This window comes from Myotis daubentonii, chromosome 10 (assembly GCF_963259705.1).
Source record: "Myotis daubentonii chromosome 10, mMyoDau2.1, whole genome shotgun sequence".
NCBI lineage: Eukaryota > Metazoa > Chordata > Mammalia > Chiroptera > Vespertilionidae > Myotis > Myotis daubentonii.
The window spans coordinates 38,910,469-38,931,587 of NC_081849.1; the positions used below are offsets into that span (position 1 = coordinate 38,910,469).

Here is a 21,119-nt window from a genome sequence, read left to right on the forward strand (position 1 = left end):
CCTGCCCCCTTTAGGGGAAAGGGCGCCTGTGACTCCAGTTTCTCCCATTTCTGCCTCCTGGATGGGTTTCTCGTGGCCCTGGGAACAGAACGTGGCACTGTGTGCTGGGGTGGGACGCCAGCACCGGTGTGTCTCCTTGCAGTGGAAGTGTGAGGTGTGCGGGAGAGTGTCCGGGTGTGTATGTGAGACTGGGACTGGGAGAGTGTCCAGGCCCTTTCCGAGGACCCCTTTGAGGAGCTCCCTGAGGAACTCACAGCACCCTCTGTTGGTCCCAGGACCCGCGGTGGGCCCAGAAGAAATGCCTAGTGAGGCTCTGGTTCCCCAGCTGGGGGGCCATGTGGGATGCATGAGGGACATCAGGTTTAGCGAGTGGAGGCCACATTCCAGCCTGGGTGTCCTCCGAGCTGGTAACCAGGATGCAACCAGGATTCCCCTGGAACACCTGCTGCTGCCCCTCCCAACCAGACGGAAGCTGGGATTATTCCATCCGGCTGCCTTGCCCCCACTGTCTCCTGCCTCCCCCCCACCCCTTCCCACTCCTCCCTGAGGCTCTCATTCCCTGGCCAGGGCTTCCTGGTTCTGGACCTCAGGAACCCTAGGAGACTCAGAAGGAAACCAGAGTGGGTCCAAGCAGCTATACATAATCACCACCAGTAAGAACTGGGACCACAGAGGGGAGGGCACAGGTCTTTCCTCTGCCCCCACAGCATCCAACCTCCCTGGAAACAGCTCCAGCTCTGCCTGCTTCCTGACCCTCACTTCCATAGTTCCTGGTGAGAGAGGGGCTGGAGGAGGCAGGAAAGGGAACAGGAGACAATCATGCAGTCAGAATGTTAGGGCTGGAAAACCATACCCATCATTTGGTGCTGTAAAAATTTTGTGGGGCCATGACCCTCCCCCCTCCGGGAAGCTAATAAAAGTTATGGAACTGTCCTCAGAAAAATGTGCACACACACAATTTCATACCATTCATGCAGCCCCTGAGTCCCACCTGAGCATCCCCGGGAGGCCCCTGGAGTTTTTACTGGTAAGGCAATCAAGGCCTAGAGAGGGAGGGTGGCTTGCCCAGAGTTCATGTTAATTTGTGGTAGGGCCTCAGAGTGTGGAAATATCAGAGGCTCAGAGTGTTTGACTGTGGCCTGGGACACATGCACCCCCCTCCCCCCAATTACTTACACACACACACACACACACACACACACACACACACACACACACTCTAGACAGGGGCAGGAAGGGGACGGTTTCCAGGGAGAGTGAGCCTCTGAGGGGATTGTGAGAGGTGCAGGCAGGCCCAATCCAGTTCCAAGCAGCTGGTGCCTGGGGGCATGGAGATGAGATAAGCCTCCCAGCTCACCGTGCGCTGAGGCTGGCTGGACACACTGAGCTGGGCTGCAGTAGACTGCCCTGTGGCGGGGTGGCCAGTTCTGGCCCCTCTGCTCACCCGCTGCACGCTGCCTCCCGTAAGCCCAAGCCTCTAAGCCCCCAAGTTGACCTGTGTCCACCACAGCCCTTGCAGAAGCCAGCTCCAAGGGCTACTGCTTTGCCACGTGGCAGTGCCAGCCTGGGCAGGCTCAGCTCATGCATCTGCAGGAAGCCTGGCGGAAGGCTGTGCCCAGCCTTGGGGACCCAGCTGCTCCAGCCAAGGGCTTCCAGGTGGGTCCCAAGCCTGTCAGCAGCACAGTCCCAGCTGTCACCCGCTCCCTAGGCACTCCCACGTGGAGTTCTTGAGCTCTGGGCCTTTCCACAGGCCCAAGTCCATTCCCCTGTCCTCTCAGATGAGTCACCTCCCATCCCTTGCCCACCAGAGTGACCGTGACTGTCCACCTGCTTCCTCCACCCTCCGCCCCCACATTTAGAGGCTCACGGTGGTGCCTCTCCCCCAGGCAGCACCCAGTCTCCAGCCCTGCTGCAGCCCCTGGCAGGGGCCGCGGCCCAACTCTGGAGCCAGAGCCAGCGTTCCTCGGCCACCTGTGCCACCTGCTACTCCACTTGGGCTGTCCACATCAGGCCCAGGGGCCATTGTCCCCCGCCTGGACACTGTCAGCCGGTGAGGGAGGGAGCTGGGGATGAAGACAGGGATGGAGCTGGGAACGGAGACGGGGAGGGAGCTGGGTGTGGGAGGAGGAGAGACACTGACCATCTCACCCATGACCCGTCTCCTCCCAGGTCCGGGTGATGATGGGACCAGAGGAAGTGCTGATTCAGGGTGGAAATGTCTCTGTGAATGGGCAGCTGGTACCTGATGGGGAGTCTCAGCTGCTCTCTGGTGAGGGACAGTCTGCCCACACCCAGGGTGGGGCTCAGAAGGGGCAGCTGGGGACTGAGCTTGCTGCTGCCTCCCTGACCCCCACCGCTGTTGGGAGGCATTTGGGAATGATGGAGCCAGCCGAAGAGCCAGGTGTTATGGACCTAGTCCCCGCCCCCACACCTGCAACCAACCCCCACCAGCTCCCTCACAAGGTGACCTGGGGCGAGTCCTTCTGCCAGGCTGGTCTACTTAACCACTTAACCTCTCTGAACCTCAGTTTCCCCCACCTGCCTCCCACAGTGTTGTGAGGAAGGCTTTGGTGCTAGGAGATGGGACACACACACACACACACACACACACACAACCTCACTCCCATCTCACTCCATGGACCACAACCAGGACAAAAATTCTGGTAAGAAACTGTCCCATCTACTAGCACCAAAGCCAGCATTCATGAACTTCTCAAGGAGGGCTGTGATGGGAAACCAGTGGGGCTTCTTTAAAGAATATAAAGTGCAGAACTCTCCAGAATGGTGAGAATCCCTCATTTCCCCTTCCCTGGGCAGTCTGAGCCCTAGTGGGAGGGGTGGGTAGTGTGACCCCCACTTTCCCTGCCCAGGGCTGAGCTTGCAGTGCTAGCAGTCAGGGGGTCTGGGGGTCGTTGTGCAGCTGGATAGGTCCAGTTCGATCTCCGTTTCTGTGGACCACGAACTCCGGGACAGACTCAAGGCCTCTGTGGGCTCTACAATGGCCGGCGTGAAGGTAAGTGGGTGTGGTGTTGTGGCTGGTGTAGGAGGGAAGAGAAGACCTGAGGCCTCAGACAGCACCTCTGCTTTCTCCCTCCCCCAGATGACTTCTTGGAGCCAGGAGGGGGGCTGGCTGCATTAGCTGCCACCTTTGGGAATTCCTGGAAGCTGCCTGACTCAGAGGTGAGATGCAGCCCTCAGGGAGCCTGGGCTCCCTTGCTCCCCACCTGCCCACCCACGCCTAGCTTCTCTGACACCTTCAAGCCTCTGTTCTGTCTCCTGCAAGAGACAGTTCCTGGGCCTCGCCCAGATCTTCAGGGAAGAAAAGGCAGGCTCGGGGTCCCACAGGAGCTCAGTGTAAGGTGCTGTCCACAGCCCTGGCTCCCTACACCCAGGGGACACACTCACTGACCTGGTTACCAACCAGTTTTGGTTAATCAGCTAGTCATCAAACCTCCTGCCTGTGGGTTGACAGTGATGCCAGCTCCCCTGCCCTGACCCCTGGCTTGCCACTTTGCTGCCCCTCCCCATCATAACGGGGATGGTGTGTGGGTTGTGTGTCATGACGGTGGAGTTTTGAAGCAGCTGTGAAAGCAGTGGCTATTTTCCTGGTGTCCTTGTGAATGTGCCTCATCCCTGCCCCCTGTCCTGACTCCGATTGTCCCCAGGCTGGGTGTCTGGATGCAGTGGAGGCAGCACAGGGTTGCAAGGAGTCTCTGAGGGGCACCGAGGTGGGCACGGAGGCTGGCCAGTTGCGGGCCGAAGCCCAAGATGTATGCCACCAGCTGCTGGATGGTCCATTCAGAGAATGCCTTGTCCAGGTATAGGTGGGGGTGGAGATAGTGTCTGGCATCAGAGGGACTGAAAAGAGGAGGTGCTGGAGAGGTGCCAAATGGGGAATCTGGTCCTGCCATTGGTCAAGCCCTCCTACTCTCTGTCCTGGGTTTTACCTCTGGGGAATGAGACTGCTCGTATGTATGAACTGTGAGGTCCTTTACAGCCCTCATCTGTTGGCTCTAAACCTGGGTGGGCAAGACAGAAGCAAGAGGAGGGGTCGGCTGGTTGGCTGAGGGGCTGTCCTTTCTCGGAAGGTTCCCCCTGCTGAGTACCATGAGGCCTGCCTCTTTGCCTACTGTGCTGGGGCCCCAGCAGGCAGTGGGGGAGAGGGCCGCCGGGAGGCTGTGTGTGCCACCTTGGCCAATTATGCCCAGGACTGTGCCAAGCGTCACATCCGCGTGCCTGGAGGCAGCCCGGCTTCTGTGGTAGGGTTCCTGCCTGTGCCTCCAGGCCTCCTGCCCTGCAGGATTGGGAACTGAGGGAGGGCCATCGTGTGACCCCTACTTCTGAGTGCTCTGGCACCCGCTGGGCACCCAGCGTGGCCTCCAGGCTCCTCAGCCCAGAGGTGTCTGGCGGGAGGAGGGGGGCTCCTGGGCCTCACAGCCCACGCCTGTGCCTGCAGAGCGCCTGTGCGCCGGAGACCAACTGTACTCTGACTGCGCCTGGGCCTGCCTCCCAGTGTCCCTGCTATTACCGACGCCAGCGCCTCGCCCCTGGCGACACCGTGCGCCAGCTGTGCAACCCGTGCTGGGTCCGCAGGTGCTGCTGGCCCTTTCGCTGGGCTTGGAGACCGCCCGATCCACTCGGATCCCTCCCATGTGCTATCTCCTCAACCTGCTTCTCCGTCTGGGGACCTCTCACAAGTGGCCTGCGCCCTCTCATGGCCTAAGTGGTGGCCCTGCTTAAAGACCTAGCAGGTGACCTCCACCAGCTAATTCTAAGCCTAACGGGAGGAGGAGGTGCCAGGGGCGGGAGACACCTGGTGTTGGGGACCGGAGGTCGTTTCTAGCTCAGCATAACCCTCCCAACCGGCTGGTCCAGAGGGCGCTCTCTCACCCCTTGTGCTCACAGCTTGAGCTAGGACGGCCGGTGGCTCTGCGCTCGGGCCCCATGCCCTGCAGAGTGCGCGGTGGGCGGTGGGCGGGGACCGGCACGACCACACCTTTGATGGGCGGAGCTTCTCCTCCATCCTGGTGCAGGTGAGGTTGGGGCGTTGGGGGGAACTAACTCCGCGCAGGGGAGAGGAGTAGGCGAATCTTACTAGAGCAGGCCTCTTCATAGGGCTGCTGTGAGGGAGAAATGACCATGCAAGGGTGGGGCTGTGGCCGTGTAGGGCCCGCTAAATCATTTGGTCTGGCCCTGCCAAGGCATTAGAGGTGAGTTAATTAATGTTTGAACAAATATAGCAGGCTAATTTTAAAAAAATACTTTTAGGAAAGGGAGAGAGAGATAGAAACATCAATGACGAGAGAGAATCATTGATAGGCTGCCTCCTGCACGCCCCCTATTGGGGATGAGTCTGCAATCCGGGCACATACCCTTGACCAGAATCGAACCCGGGACCCTTCAGTCACAGGCTGGCGCTCTATCCACTGGGCCAAACCGGCTAGGGCAGCAGGCTAATTTTTAAGATGATAATTTTGTATGGCTCCAGAATGATGTAAATACTCAAATGGCCCTGGGCAGAAAAAAGGTTCCCCACCCCTGCAAGAAACCACTAAATAAGTGAACAAAATACACACAGTTGTCCAGGGAGAAGCTGAGGGGGAACCGATTTTGGAGGGAGGATGGCTGCAGCAGACACCATGTAGTCTCCCCTTTGGGTTCTCACCTCCTGTTTAGGTTCCTGTGAAAGTACTGCTGTCTTCACCACCATATCCAGGGGCACCAAGCAAAATCCATGCTTGCAGTCCTGTCTCACAAATTGGACAGGGTGGGTTTGTCACAAGCTACTTCGTGCAGAATAGTCCCAGGGCCAATAAGGGACTTTCTTGGTCCCCTAGTAAAATTGAGTGACATCTCAGGTTCAGGCCTAGGCATGTTCTTACACACACAAGCACAAACAGGTGTGCACAGATGACATATGCTCCTGCATATGCATATAGATTGATTTAGCATGTGCATACACATAGACACACACAGACATGAGCATACATACCCAGGGGGAGTAAAGAAGGGGGCCATCTCATCCCAGCACGCAGACATATGCAGACACACATGTGGGTGTACACACACACATTCACATGTGCCGATGCACATGTGAGTCTGGTTGGCTGGAAAGTGGTCAGCACACATTAGTGGGATCTACCTCCACATGTTTACTGGAGGTGGTCTGTAGGACACCTGTTCTCAGGTGTGCCCCTCCCTCCATTCCTCACCATCTGCCCCAGGATTTGGCCAAGGGGCAGCTGTTGATCGTGCTGGAGCATGGAGCCTGCGACTCTGGGAGCTGCCTCCACGCCATCTCTGTCTCCCAGGGGAATGCCCACATCCAGCTCAGGGACTCAGGTAGCCTGGCTCACAGGGCACCTACCTACTAGGCCAGTGATGGCGAACCTATGACACACGTGTCAGAGGTGAGCACGCGAACTCATTTTTTTGGTTGATTTTTCTTTGTTAAATGGCATTTAAATATATAAAATAAATATCAAAAATATAAGTCTTTGTTTTACTATGGTTGCAAATATCAAAAAATTTCTATATGTGACACGGCACCAGAGTTAAGTTAGGGTTTTTCAAAATGCTGACACGCCGAGCTCAAAAGGTTCGCCATCACTGTACTAGGCCTTCCCTCCCGACAGCCCTCAGAACTGTGGCTCAGGCCCTAGCAGCCTCCTGTTACTGCTCCTCTCCCTGCAGACTCTGGCTCATTCCAGCACTTTCTGTCCACACTGCCCTGTGGTTTCTGAATCGCAAACCTCCCCTCAGATTCCCCAAACCAAACTCGTTGCTTCCATTTCCCCTAAGCTCCCCATCTCCGAAGCAGACACAGTCCTTTGGGAAACTTCCAAGGCATCTTCTGCTCCATCCTTGGGGGTGGGGAGTGCAAGTTCTGAGAAGTTGGACACCAGACCAGATAGGTCCCTTCCAGTTCGGATGCTGAGCCCACAGCCCCTCCATCTCTCTTCCCTGCATTTGCTCCTCCTATGTATGGACTGACTTCAAAGGCAAAGTAGGTGCTGAGGGTGGTCCTCAGTGCACGTAGGGGTACTCAGGGGGAATGGGTGATCGCCCAGGGCTCCCCTCACTCAGTGTGAGCAGCCCTCCCACCTCCTGCCCAGTCCTTTCCCTTTTTACAGCCCCATCCTGCCATATGTTGTCCCCTTAACCTCATCAGCCCAGCCCAGCCCTGCGTGGCAGCCCCCTCACAGGCCCCCAGTTCCAGGAGCTGTCCTGGCCAATGGGCAGGACGTGGGCCTGCCCTGGAGTAGCCCTGAGGGCCTCAGTGTCTCCTGAGCCTCCTCCACCTTCCTGCTGCTGCGCTGGCCTGGAGCCCAGGTCCTCTGAGGGGTGTCTGACCCTGCAGCCTATATCACCTTGGGCCCCCGCCATGCCCAGCAGGTGTGCCAGGGGGCAGGTGAGTGGCTGGGGGAGGCCACAGTGGGCTGGGTTTGACCATTTCTGCCTACTCGGGTGACCTAGGTGCAGGGGCTATGCAGCACCTTCACCTGGAACCAGCAGGACGACTTCCTGACACCTGCCGGTGACGGTGACGTGGAGGCCAGCATTGCTGCCTTTGCTAGCAAGTTCCAGCTGGCAGGCAAGGGAAGGTGCCCTCAGAGGACAGCACCCCTCTTTCCCCCTGCAGCACCCACACTGAGCGCCATGTTTTCGCAGAGCCATCCTGCATGGCCCCGTCTTCCAGGTAGCTGGTGGGGGCTCTCCTGTTCACACCTGTAAGATGGGGTCAATACCCGCCCTGCCTTCCTCCTGGGCTATTGGGAAGGCCCTCCTGTGACAGGGCTTCTGAGCGCAGGGAGGTGGCAGTGGGGACAAGAGGGAATGGGAATCTGTGGGGAGAAGCTGATCCATTTCCTCTTCTTCCCCCAAGGAGTGCCACAGCCTGGTGGATGGGGAGCCCTTCCACCTGCGCTGCTTGGCAGCCGTGTGTGGCTGTGCCCCTGGCAGGGACTTCCTGTGCCCAGTGCTTGCTGCCTATGTTCGCCGCTGTGCCCAGGAGGATGCCCCATTGCCGGGAGCCGGTCCATCCTTGCTGTTTCAAGGGACCTGGCATATATGGCATATGGTTCTTAATATGTTTGCTCACCTTCTTGGGGCTGTGTTTTAACCAAGGTCACCTCTCCGAGAAAGGTTGAATCCCCAGGTAGGGATTTTCCCCTGAAGTTAGGGAGGGAATAAAACCCATCAACTAAGTGCCAGGCGGGTAATTAATCCCTTTAACTACGAATAATCATGCTTAAACTACATAATCTTTTCTCCCTGGAATGGAGATAAGAAACGCCCTAACCTTTGTAATAGAGATTGATAGGATTGAATCAACTGGTATAAATACAGATGTAACAAGACAGCAAGACTCAGAACTTAGAACTCAGAACTTAGAACAGAATCAAGAAGACAGAACCTACACGGAGCCTAGAGACAGAAGAACTTCGCTGGAGAGAGCATGCCGGAGGATCCTGGAGAGGGACTGGCCTCGGAGCCTAGAGACAGAGCCTAGCGGGAGAACATGGCAAGGAATCCTGGACTGAACCTGACTACAGAGATTGGCAGGAGAACCTGACTGGAACCTGGACACTGAACCTGACTGGAGAGCCTGGACAGAACCTGGCTGGAGAACCTAGCGAGGGAACATGGCTACAGAACCTCGCTGGAGATCCGAAGCAGAACCTCTCTGGAGATCGAGACCATTCCTTCTTCGCCGACTCCATCCACACCTTTGGGGACCCCTGGACCCGCTGGGGTTGGACCCCGGCATCTGGCGCCCGAACAGGGACACCTAGATAAGCGCCCCACACTCGGGACGGATCGGAATCCACCGTAGGAAGAGGGTGGATAGTCTTCGCCGACTCCGTCTACGCCTTTGGGAACCCCTGGACCTGCTGGGGTTGGACCCCGGCACCCCATCTCCCTGGAGGAACCAGACCCTCTGCTGTGAGTCAGCTCAGCCAGCCCCCAATTTCCAGTCTCCTCCTCCCAGCCAGAAGGGATCCAAGAACTTTGAAAGGAGTTGGGGGTGGGGCCTCAGGAGGACCTCTGACCTTGGCAGATTGCTGGCTTACCTTTTTTCAGAGGCATAGGAGGTGGTGGTGGGGTCCCCAGGGCTGGGCAGAGCAGCAATGACTATGCCCCTGACCTTCTTGTGTCTCTGTGTCCAGCTGTCTTGTGTCCTGGGGACCAGGAGTACCAGGAGTGTGCCCCAGTGTGCGGTCAGAAATGTGGGCTGCTGTGGAACCCTGAGGGCCAGTGTGTGCCCCCCAGCTTGTGCCCCTGCCAGCTTGAAGCCCATCGTTATGCCCCTGGCAGTGCCACCATGAAGGACTGCAACTGCTGGTGAGGACAGCAACCTTTGTGGGGGGTGAAGGCTTGGGGGTGAGGAGATGGAACTTAGAGAAAAGGGCTTGCAGCCAGGTGGGTTTCAGCATGGCATGCACGTGGGGATGATATAACACTGATAACTGTTACTCAGTGGAGCACTTTAATGTACATGATCTTATCCAATTGTCCTTAATTCCTACAATCACCTAGGGAAGTAGGAAGTAGAAGAATTGTTCCCATTTTGCAGGCGAAGAAACTGAGGCTCAGATAGGTTCAATGGCTTGCAGAGTCACACAGCTTGCTCATGAAGGTCTAGAACCCAGACCTCTGGATTGCAGTTGAGTGTGGTCCAGAAGCTCTTCCAAGGGCTAGGGAGAAGTAAAAGCAAGTCACACAGCTATGGAGGAGGGGCCAGGGGCCAGGGCTTGGTGGGTGAATGTGAGACTTCAGTGAAATTCCCCTCCTACTTGGGCTGGGAGTGGGTAACTCACTATCTTTGCCCCTTCCCAGAGTCCAGAGAATGGCCCCCATTGGAGCTGGGGTGACAATATCTAGCCCAGGTATGGCTGGGCACTGGGAACAGCCTCAGTCCTTGTGCTTGTAACAACTGGGGTGTTGGGGGAGGACACTCAGATCTCTGGAGTAGACGTTAGGGGCTTGGGACCACTGAGTTCCTGAGCCTCTCCCAGGTCAGACCAGGCCCCTGGAGATGAGGCCAGCCTTGGACTGCCTCTCACTTTCCTTCTGTGTCCGCAGTGTGTGCCAGGACAGGGGCCTCTGGAACTGTAGTGATCGTCGCCGCAGCCCCCAGTGGGCATTCTGTCCCCATGAGCTTGTCTGTGCCCCTGGTGCCTGCCTCCTCACCTGTGACAGCCCCAGTAACAACCACTCCTGCCCCCCAGGCAGCACAGGGGACTGTGTCTGTCCCCCAGGCACCGTCTTGCTGATAAGTCTGGGGGGAGCTGCATAGGGCACTGCCCTGCCCCCCTGGCTGTCTAAAAGAGTAGGCGGGGCATTGGGTTGTCCTCTAAGGTGCCCCTTTGTCCCTGGCCTCTGCCCAGGACGAGTGCTGTGTGCCTCCTGAGCTCTGTCTCTGCCGCCATGGCGGCAGGTGGTATCCACCCAATGCCACCATCCATGAGGACTGCAACATTTGGTATGCCCAGCCCTGTGACCTGTAACCTTTGACCCTGTGACCCCTGGCTTGGGGCTGGAGCAATGGGTGGGGTGGGAGGACCAGACTGCCTGGACAATGGGACCCTCCAGGATCCCCAAGCTGAGGGTCTCTCTGGAGTTGCTTGGAATCTGACCAGTTTTCTCCCTTGGATACAGCTGCCGATCCCTGTCCTCATGACTCTGTTTCCTCCTTCCCCTTGCCCACAGCGTGTGTCAGGGCAGGCAGTGGCACTGCATGGGCCAGGCATCGGGTGCCCCCCATTATGTGACATTCAATGGGCTAGCCCTCACCTTCCCTGGGGCCTGCGAATACCTGCTGGTGCGAGAGGCCAGTGGCCAGTTCACAGTCTCGGGCCCAGAACGTGCCCTGCGGGACCAGCGGCCTCACCTGCACCAAGACACTGAGTGCGGCTGCAGAGCACCGTTGTCCACATGCTCAGAGGTGACTGTGACATTGAAGGGTGGCATTGCCAGGGAGGGGCACGCTGGATGGCCTCACAGCTCTAGGGATGGCTGAGGCCCGGGCTCTCCATGGCTCCCCGGCTTGTATCAGTGCCGTGCAGCTGGCACCCCCTCTCTTGGCTGGGAGTCATCATTCTGGAAGGCTCTAAGAAATTAAGGCCCAGAGAGGGCTCATGGCCTGCCCAAGGTCACGTAGCTAGAGAAGTAAAAGGAAGGTTGGAGGGGAGGCTGGAAAGGACCCCATGGGGATCTGGGAGGCCCCTTACTCCAAGGCCGGGCCTGATGGCCTCCCTCTTCCTCCAGAGGCCGGGCAGTGACAGTGAATGGGGTGAGTGTAACATCCCCCAAGGTCTACACAGGCCCTGGGCTGAGCCTTGGCCAGGCTGGCCTCTTCCTGCTGCTCACCACCCGCCTGGGCCTCTCCCTGCCCTGGGATGGAGGTCAGGCCCCATCCCTCACCCTCTGACCCTCCCCTGCCTTACCCAGGGGTCTAACTCCCCTAGACTCCTCCTCCCTACAAGTGGTCAGAGTTTTCAGTGGTCAGAGTTGTGTTCCTGTTACTTATGAAATCAGTACCTCCTCACCGAAGAAACATTTAGAAAATACCGAATTTCCTAACAACCCACCACCCAAAAAAGTGGTTGGTGTTTTAGAAATGACTGTTACTGAGAAACTGGAAACCAAAATAACCCCGAATGTGGGAAGGAGTCTGGTGGTCAGCACAGCGGGGTTGACATCTGAGCCTCCAGCCACGGAGTCCCCTGGGGCTGGTGGGTGTCACAGTCTGACCTGGAGCCTGGCTGGAATCTGCCCATTTGGAGAATTTTCCTGTCCCCCAACCTGGGTGTAGTTAGGGGAGTAGGCTCCCCCCTCCAAAAAAAAAAAAAAAAAAAAAGAGTGAAGCAGCGCCTCCTATTGGGTGGCGGCACTCATGCAGGTGGTCAGGAGGCCCCAACAATAGCGTCCTTGGTCTTACCCCTGCTCTGGGCCCCCACGAAGGCCAGCGGGTCATTTCTTTGCACAGTCGGCCCCCTGCTGCCTTTCTTCAGGCACCCGGGTCCTGGTGCAGCTGTCCCCGCAGTTCCGCGGCCGTGTGGCTGGGCTGTGTGGAGACTTTGATGGCGATGCCAGTAACGCCCTGCGGAGCCGCCAGGGAGCCCTGGAGCCCACTGCTGAGCTGGCCGCCCACTCCTGGCGCCTCAGTCCTCTGTGCCCTGAGCCAGGGGACCTGCCACACCCCTGCACCGTGAGCAAGGGCGGGAGATGGGAAAGGGAGTGGGTGCAGCTGCAGAAACCTGGGGGAATGGAGACTGGGCGCTGCGGAGGGATCTGGTCCACAGCGCTGTACCTGCAGGTGCCCACCGGGCCCCCTGGGCTCGCTCCCGCTGCGGGGTGCTGCTGCAGCCACTCTTTGCCCGGGGCCACGCGGAGATACCCCCACAGCAGCACTATGAGTGGTGTGTTTATGATGCCTGCGGGTGAGAGCGAGAGCGGCAGGCCCGGGGACCGGGTGGGAGGGGCGTGTGGCCGTGGAGAGCGGCTGCTGAGGCTGACCGACCCCTCCCACAGCTGTGATTCAGGAGGCGACTGTGAGTGTCTGTGCTCTGCCATTGCCATCTACGCAGACGAATGCTCCCGACACGGGCTCCACGTGCGCTGGCGCAGCCAGGAGCTCTGCCGCGAGTGTGCCCTGTGCTCAGTCCCTGGTGCCCAGTCCCACCGCACCCAGCCGAACATGCTATGTTTGCTGCACTGTAGAACCCGTGTGTTGTAAACAGCTTTGGGACGGTCTCAGCAGGAGTCTACGCCATGGCCCCATGCCCTTCAGGGCCGTCACCTTGGGCCGGCTCGCCTTCTGCTTTTGCATCCTGATGCCCTTGCACCTTGCTGACCAAGCCTCGCTCCTCTCCACCCAGCTCTGCAATGTGACGGAGGCCAGGAGTATGAGGCCTGTGGCCCCACGTGTCCCCCCACCTGCCATGACCATGGTCCTGAAGCTGGTGGCATTGCCAGGCTGTCACCTGTGTGGAGGGAGGGCTGCTTCTGCCCTGAGGGGACTCTGCTGCATGGTGGGTAGGGTCCGAATGGGAGAGGGGAGGGGCAATGGGACAGGGAAGGGGCCACAAGGCCACAGGTGACAGGGCTGGCGTGAGGGCTGCTGTGCCCTGTGCTCCAAGCCCTGCCCTCTGTGACCTGAGGAGGCGTCTGGGTGGAGCTGACTTTCTGTTCCTGTGAGGGGGGGGAGGGGCGAGGGGGGGCAGCTTCTTCCCACCAGGAACGGTGCTGCAGAAGGCCTGTGGGAACTGGTGAGTGGGGGGCTTGGGGGAGCCCCGTAACCCCTGGGCTGTCCCAGAGCTGCGTCTGATCGCAGGACATCATGTGCTCAGCACGTGCCAGGGAAGTGGGTGGCTTTGTGGGGGTGGCAGTACCCGCTGCGAGGAGCCTGTGCCTGGCTGTGCAGAGGGAGGCCCTGTGCCAGGAGAGTGGGCGCTGTGTACCCCACGAGTGGCTTTGTGACAACCAGGACGACTGTGGCGATGGCTCAGATGAGGAGGGTGAGTGTCTGCCTGTGTGCGGCAGTGGCTGAATGACAGGTTGATCCTCGTATGTATCCTAGGACAACCTCCCAAGCTGCTGCTCCCATTACCAGCAGCGGTGACTCGTAGGCAGATGTGTTCTGGTCTTTCTGGGGTGAGGGACTTCTCTGGGACCCTATGTTGGCATCCTAAGCCTGCTTATCTGCCCCACACCAGGTTGTGCCACTGCAGGCTGCAGGGAGGGGCAGATATCTTGCAGCTCCGGCCACTGCCTGCCCCTGGCCCTGCTCTGTGATGGACAGGACGACTGTGGAGACGGGACAGATGAGCAGGGCTGCCCATGCCCTCAGGACTCTCTGGCCTGTGCTGACGGGCGCTGCCTGCCTCGAACCCTGCTCTGTGATGGACACCCTGACTGTCCAGATGCTGCTGATAAGGAGTCCTGTGTGGGTGGGTGGTCCTGGCTCAGTCTCCAGCCCACCAGGCACCCTTCCCACAAGGCCTATCTTGTGAGCCCCAAACTGCCTGCCTCTCCTCCTTCCCCAATCCAGGGTCCCATTGGGAAGTTGGCACCTGTGGGTGTGTGAGTGGGCGCACACAGTGACAACAAGGGGCAGTGCCCTGGGGCCGGCTCCTCCTTTCCCTGGCTGCAGGGCAGGTGAACTGCACCCCTGGGGAGGTGTCCGGCATCGATGGCACCCGCGTGGGGGCCGTCCAGCTGTGTGACAGAATCTGGGACTGCCCAGATGGAGCAGATGAGGGGCCTGGGCACTGCCCCCTCCCCTCTCTGCCCACGCCCCCTGCTGGCACCTTGCCCAGTCCCTCCGCTGGCTCCTGGGAGATGGCACCAGCTCCCCTGGCCAGCACCAGCCCTGGTGAGTCTCCTCGGGGAGAAAGCTGGAGTGTGGAGGCCTGGGGGTGGAGGGACAGGAGGGCATCTCAGAGGGAGGATTTGGGGCACCTGCTGGACTGGAAGGAACAGAGCACCGACCCAGCCTCCTGAAGACACCAGAATGAAAGAAGTGAACGTGTTTGAGGGAGCTGAAAGAGTCCAAACCTTATTTCCTGACGTTCAAGGCCCCTCTGGGCTGAGGGGAGGGTAATGGAAATTCCTGGAGGAGGGGGGACAGCTTTTGGAAAACCAATAGGGCAGCAAAATGGGGAAGCGAATGGACTCGGGGAGGTTTCGGAGGTGGGGCGAGGGCAGGGCTCAGGTCAGGGACCGGCGGGCCTGTAGCTGGAGCGGAGCCGGTGGTGGAGAAGGAAGGGCCAGGCCGGCTGGGGAGCGCTGTCTATCCGCCGGGTCTAGCGCGGTGCCCGCTGCAGCGCCCCCTGGCGGCCCCGTGGAATTCCCGTGCGGCAGCGGCGAGTGCACCCCGCGGCCGCGAGGAGGACTGAGCGGACGGTAGCGACGAGCGCGGCTGCGGTGGCCCTGTGCGCGCCACCACGTGGCCTGTGCCCGCGGCCCACACTGCCTGGCCCCGCGCAGCTGTGCGAAGGCGTGCCCCTCTGCCCCGAGGGCTCGGACGAGGGCCCAGACGCCTGCGGTGAGCCCCTGTCCTCCGGCGCAGCCCCTCCCGCCATCTCGTCCACCCCCACCCCCAACCCCAGTGGACCCTCGCTCCCTGCGGCTGGGGTGGCTGCCAGCTAGAGTGACTTAGGTCTGGGGCAGCAGTCTCCTCATGAAACTCTGAGAACTCTTGCCCTTCCGCCCAGGCCCAAGGGAGCGAAGAAAAGGGCTTTTGTCTTTGCCTACATTTGGGCAAGAAATGATAAAGGGGGCGGGGGGGGGGTGCTTTCTGGGCATGGGGAGTGGGCCTGTTTGAGGGCTACCCCCAGTTGCTCCCCAGACTTAGGGGTTCCCTTTGTGCCCCTGCAAGTCAGCCCTTCACGTCCAGCGTCTTCCCTGGGTGGGGGAGGCTACTGTTCACACCTGGGCCTGGCTGCCCCTCCTGGGCCCCTCCCCAAAGCATCTCTGAGCCAGGTGCGGGGGCCCAGGTTGGCTCTGCCTCTTTCCAACCCCTCTCCCCCTACAGACCCTCTGCAGGGAGAGGACGGGAGGGGTAGGCACACAGCAGTACCCTTACTGTGCCCACAGGCTCCACCCAGCTGCCCCCATGCAGGGACCTCCCCAGCTGTGCCTGCATCTGGAGCAGCTCTGACTGTCCCCAGGGCCAGGATGAGCTGGCCTGTGGCATAGAACTTGGTTTCCCTGATGGAGGCCAAGGCTGGTGGGGGTGGGGGCAGGAGGTGGCTCTCTCTCCCTCCCTGACTGTGTTTTATCTCCTCTTCCTTTCGGAGGGGCTGCCCGTCCCGGGAGGCCCCAACAGGACAGGCGTTCCCTGCCCGGAACACTCCTGCCCCACAGCCTCTGCATCAGTTTCCAGCAGGTGAGGGGTGGGGAGCGGTGGTGCAGGGGGCAGAGCCATTGTGCCACCCAAGGAGAAAGGGGCCCTGACCCGTTCCTTCCCCAGGTGTGCGATGAGAAGCCTGATTGTGAAATGGCAGGAGAGGCAGAGCTCTCCCCAGAAGAGCAGGGTTGTGGGGCCTGGGGACCCTGGAGCCCGTGGGGGTCCTGCAGCCACACGAGTGGGCCTGGGGTGCAGGGCCGGAGCCGCCACTGTTCCCCGCCCAGGCTCCCGGTGCTGCAGCTCTGCCCCGGCCCCGAGCACCAGACTCAGGCCTGCTTCACGGCTGCCTGCCCAGGTGAAGAGCTGGGCACCTGGGAGGGCAGTGGAGTTGGTGGGGCCCGGAGAGACTGGGTGAGGAAGGCCACTGAGCTGCTACCCAGACCTCATGGTGCCCTGCCTGTGGGTCCCTCCTCACCGTGGACGGTGAACGGACCTCTTGGTCTCCCTGGTCCCTGTGCTCTGAGCCATGCAGGGCACCATGACCCGGCAGCGACAGTGCCACCCACCCCAGAATGGGGGCCAGGCCTGTGTCATGCTGCCTGGGGGCCCTCACAGCACCCCCCAGTGGAACCAGACCCGTGAGTGGAAGGGCGGAGGGAATGGTGCGGGGAACGTGGAGGGGCTGCTAGCACTCACCCGCCCTGACCTCCGGTTCTTGTTTTTCTCAGGGCCCTGCCCTCAGGATGGCTGCCCCAATGCCACCTGCTCTGGGGAGCTAGTATTCTGGCCCTGTGCCCCCTGCCCTCTGACCTGTGATAACATTTCTGATCAGACGGTGTGCCCTGCTGACCGGCCCTGCAGCAGCCCAGGTGAGGGGCCTCTAGGCTGCTGAGCTCTCTGCAGGGGTGCCTCACGCTGGGCCTTTCGTAGGCTGCTGGTGCCCCAAAGGACAAGTGCTGGGCAGTGAGGGGCAGTGTGTGTGGGCCTGGCAGTGCCCCTGCCTGGTGGATGGTGCCCGCTACTGGCCTGGGCAGCACATCAAGGCCGACTGCCAGCTCTGCATCTGCCAAGACAGGCAGCCCTGGAGCTGCCGGCCCAACCCCGACTGTGCCCGTGAGGTCTCACCCTTGGCCCTGACCGAGGGGTCCCACCCAGCCAGGCACCCACCCCTGCTCCGGCCCCTGACTCTTGGTCCTTTCTCAGTGAACTGTGGCTGGTCCCCCTGGTCCCCCTGGGCTGAATGCCTGGGGCCCTGCGGGGGCCACAGCATTCAGTGGTCCTTCCGGAGCCCCAGCAGCCCCCCCTCTCCGGCCCTGTGTGCCCAGGTATGTCCTGCCCCCGGGGTGGCCTGGGTGTCAGGGTGGGTGAGGAGCGAAGGAGAATGACCCTGTGGGCAGGGTGTAAGCGAACCTGGGAGGGGACAGTCCCAAAGCTCCTCCCCCCCCCGCCCTCCCCCCAGGAAGCCCCGAGTGAGATGAACAGGGTGGGCCTGGCCTGAAACAGAGTTCAGGGCAGCCTTGGAGGTTTGGGTGTTTGTGGGGCTGGAGCTTTGGTTAAGACACTGCATACCACACGGCTCCAGCCCCTCCCGTGCTTCATCCCCTGCACGTCTCTGTCCTGTCCTGATGTGGACTTGGCTCCTCCTGACAGTGCCAAGACCTGGGGTCTGTGGGCTCCCTGGTCCACCTGCTCAGCCCCCTGCGATGGAGGCATCCAGACACGTGGGCGCAGCTGCTCTGGCTCGGCAGCTGGCTCGGCTGCTGGGGACGCCGAGTGCCAGGGACCCCACAGCCAGACCAGGGACCGCAACACGCAGCTGTGCACGGGTGCCGGGTCCCCTCCCAGTTGTTCTCCGGCAAGTCCCTGGGGATTTGACCTTACTTAGCCCCGCCTTCGCACACCTCTCTTGAGCTAAGAGAGACTTTGCTGGATTTCCTGTGTCTCCTCCAGCTCCTACCCACTGGAGACCAGGTACCAGCTGTGGCCCGAGGGAGGGGGCCTCCTCTGGCTTCTCCATCCTGTCAACAGGCCGTCACCAGTCAACCTGCATACAGGTTCCCCTCTGTCCTTCCCTCCCCAGCCCTTGCCTTCACTCCTGCTGAGACCAGCTCTGTCTTCCCATCCAGCCCAGTGCCCAGGAGAGATGGTGTTCCGCTCAGCTGAGCAATGTCGCCTAGAGGGGGGTCTGTGCTCTCGGCTGTGCCTGGCACAGGGCCCAGGGGTGGAATGTACCAGCTTCTGTGCCCTTGGCTGCACCTGCCCCCCTGGCCTTTTCCTGCACAATGCCAGCTGCCTACCCCGCACTCGGTGCCCCTGCCAGATGCACGGGCATGTCTACGAACCGGGAGCAGTGGCTCACCTCAACTCCTGTAACAACTGGTAAGCCACCAGAGTCAGGGCAAAAGGTGGCGGAGGAGGGACAGGGGCTTGGAGGCTCCAGAGATGAGCAGGTGTGGATTCACATGCTCTGGAGATGGGGGTGGGAGAGTGTGTTCAGCATGCCTCCATGGTGCCAGAGTGAATGAGAGTCTGTAAGGAATTGTCATGCCCATTTGACTTATGGGAAGATTGAGGCTCAGATAAGTGAAGCGATTTATGATGGGACTAGACCAGTGATGGCGAACCTTTTGAGCTCGGCGTGTCAGCATTTTGAAAAACCCTAACTTAACTCCGGTGCCGTGTCACATGTAGAAATTTTTTGATATTTGCAACCATAGTAAAACAAAGACTTATATTTTTGATATTTACTTTATATATTTAAATGCCATTTAACAAAGAAAAATCAACCAAAACAATGAGTTGGCGTGTCACCTCTGACACGTGTGTCATAAGTTCGCCATCACTGGACTAGAGCCTGGGTAGGGGCTTCTATTCCTCCAATTACTTTTGCTTTTCTTTCCTGAATTTCCACTGATTTCCACTCCAAAACCTAGAAACACCCAGTATTCAAAGCTTATACCAGGCCCTGCCACCAGAGGGCAAGCTAACCCCATTCCCTCTTTTCTCATTTTCCTTTCTTTCAATGTCATTTCATTTTCTTCATTTTCCTTTTTATTTATTTATTTATTTTTATCATCCGGCTCCTCCCTCAATTTTCTCCTTCATCACCCCCCCCCCGCCCCTTTCCCTTTTGATTTTTTCTCTCAGACTGTTTTTCTTTGACAAGTGGGCTTTAAAACATTTATTGGAGAAAAGTACACCATTTTCCTCCCCAGAAGATTCAAGTTAGGACCTACCTTCTCTAAATTGCTCCTACCTGTCCCTGGATAGTCACTCAAAGTTATTTCTAAACACTGTTTAATAAATACAAATGGGATATAAAGTATGAAAAGGTAACTCCTTGATAAAAACACGAGATCGAGGGCTGCCTGGTGCCAGGGCGTCTGGGAGCTCACAGAAGGTGGGCTGCTGCTCCTACTGACAATCCTGGGTCACATGTGAAATTCATGTAGGATTTGGGCAACTCGCTCTACTGCCCAGACCCCCAGTTCTGTCCTCTGCGGTGGACATGGTAGCCCAGCTGCCTCCCCTGGGTCAGGGACCCAGAGCTCCAGGGGCAGGGACTGACTGTGGCCATGATGGGCCCTCTCTCTGCAGTACCTGTGTCTCTGGCGAGATGGCATGCACCTCCAAGCCCTGCCCAGGTACCCGCAGGGTCCTCAGGGACCAGAGGGGATGCTGACCCCATTCAGAGATCAACTCTGGGGGTCCTCAATGATTCCCCAGGGAATTGGGGGTCCAGGGATGGCTTGATCTGCTTTCACACCTACTGTGCCCCTCCCCCCACTCCAACCCTGGCAGTGGCCTGTGGCTGGAGCCCCTGGACACTGTGGAGTCTCTGCAGCCGCAGCTGCAACGTAGGGATCCGGTGGCGTTTCTGGGCAGGCACTGCGCCCTCGGCAGCCTTTGGGGGTGCTGCATGCCAGGGCCCCAATATGGAGGCTGAATTCTGTAGCCTGCGGCCATGTCAAGGTAAGTGCTGGGACTGAGGTCCAGGAACCCTCCAGAGAGGAGATGAGAACACTTCCAGTCAAATCCCCCCACTCCCTGTGCACCCCAAGAGAGGTCCAAGGGCTCTCCCTAAGAGATGCCACAAAGATGTCCCCAGGGAGCCCTGAGAGGGGACCTCCCTGGAGGCCAGCCTTGCTCCAGGCCAAATCCAAGAGCTTCCAGAGAAGGTGTGAGGTCCCCTAGGGATGGATGAGGGAAGGGAGGGGGTGATCTAGGGTGTCTGGGATCCAGGGGAGAAAGTGCCCAGGTGTGTAGGTGGGAGGAGAAGGTGGGCTGGGTGTCAGAGGGCAGGGCCCACAGTGACCAGGGGCGACTCCAGGTCCCAGTGGGGAGTGGGGCCCCTGGTCTCCGTGCTCCGTGCCCTGTGGTGGTGGCTTCCGGAACCGCACGTGAGGCAGTGGCCCGAACAGCCCTGTAGACTTCTCCACCTGTGGCCTGCAGCCCTGTGCAGGTGAGGGCCCTGGGGACTCACCTCTCCATTGCACCCATGCCCTCAGTTCTCATCCCCACCTGACCCAGGGCCCTGTCAACCCCTCCCTGTCACCCCAGGGACCCCTCTCCCTGAGCTCCTGTGTAGCCCTGTGACCTCCCTGGCTGTACCGGGAACTAGTACCTCTCCCAGGTTGGGAGCCTGGGGGAGAGTTGAGTGAGTCTGGGCTGGGCTGTCAATTTCTGTGTCCTCAGGCCCAATGCCTGGTGTGTGTTCCAGCAACAAGCAGTGGCTGGACTGTGCCCAGGGCCCTGCCTCCTGTGCAGAGCTCCTTGGGGACTGGGAGACAGGTGGGGCCTGGGCAGAGACAGAGCCAAGGGTATGGGGCTAGAGACAGGGAGAGTCTGAGGGGGTCTTCGGTACAGCTGACTAAGGACAGAGCGCTGAACTCAGGGGTGGTGGCCCAGCTCTGCCAGCAACCAGCAGATGGCTTGGGCCAGTCATGTTCATGCCTCCCTGGGCAGTCACGTTTTTCCATTTGTGAAATGGTCATAGGCCTAGAAGGTCTTTAGGATTCATGTCTGATTGAATGCTCTGTTCTCTTGTGTTATTTATTGAACACCTACTGGGTGTACCGGTCAATAGTAAGTAAGGATTTTTTTTCAATAGATGGAGTTACACATATGTTGATATATATGCGATTTGATATGTATGCTATTTTGTTGTATTGATAACAAGCTTCCAAACTTCATATGTCAGATTTTCTGAAGGTGTTAACATCATAGGTATTTTTACGCTTAAAAATGTCAAATTTCATTCCAA

At 59.1% G+C, this 21,119-nt stretch overlaps 1 pseudogene; it reads left to right on the plus strand.

Annotated features, from left to right (window-relative positions):
- Positions 1-346: 346 nt before the first annotated feature.
- Positions 347-20,688, plus strand: LOC132211379 (SCO-spondin-like; annotated as a pseudogene).
- The last annotated feature ends 431 nt before the right edge of the window (positions 20,689-21,119 follow it).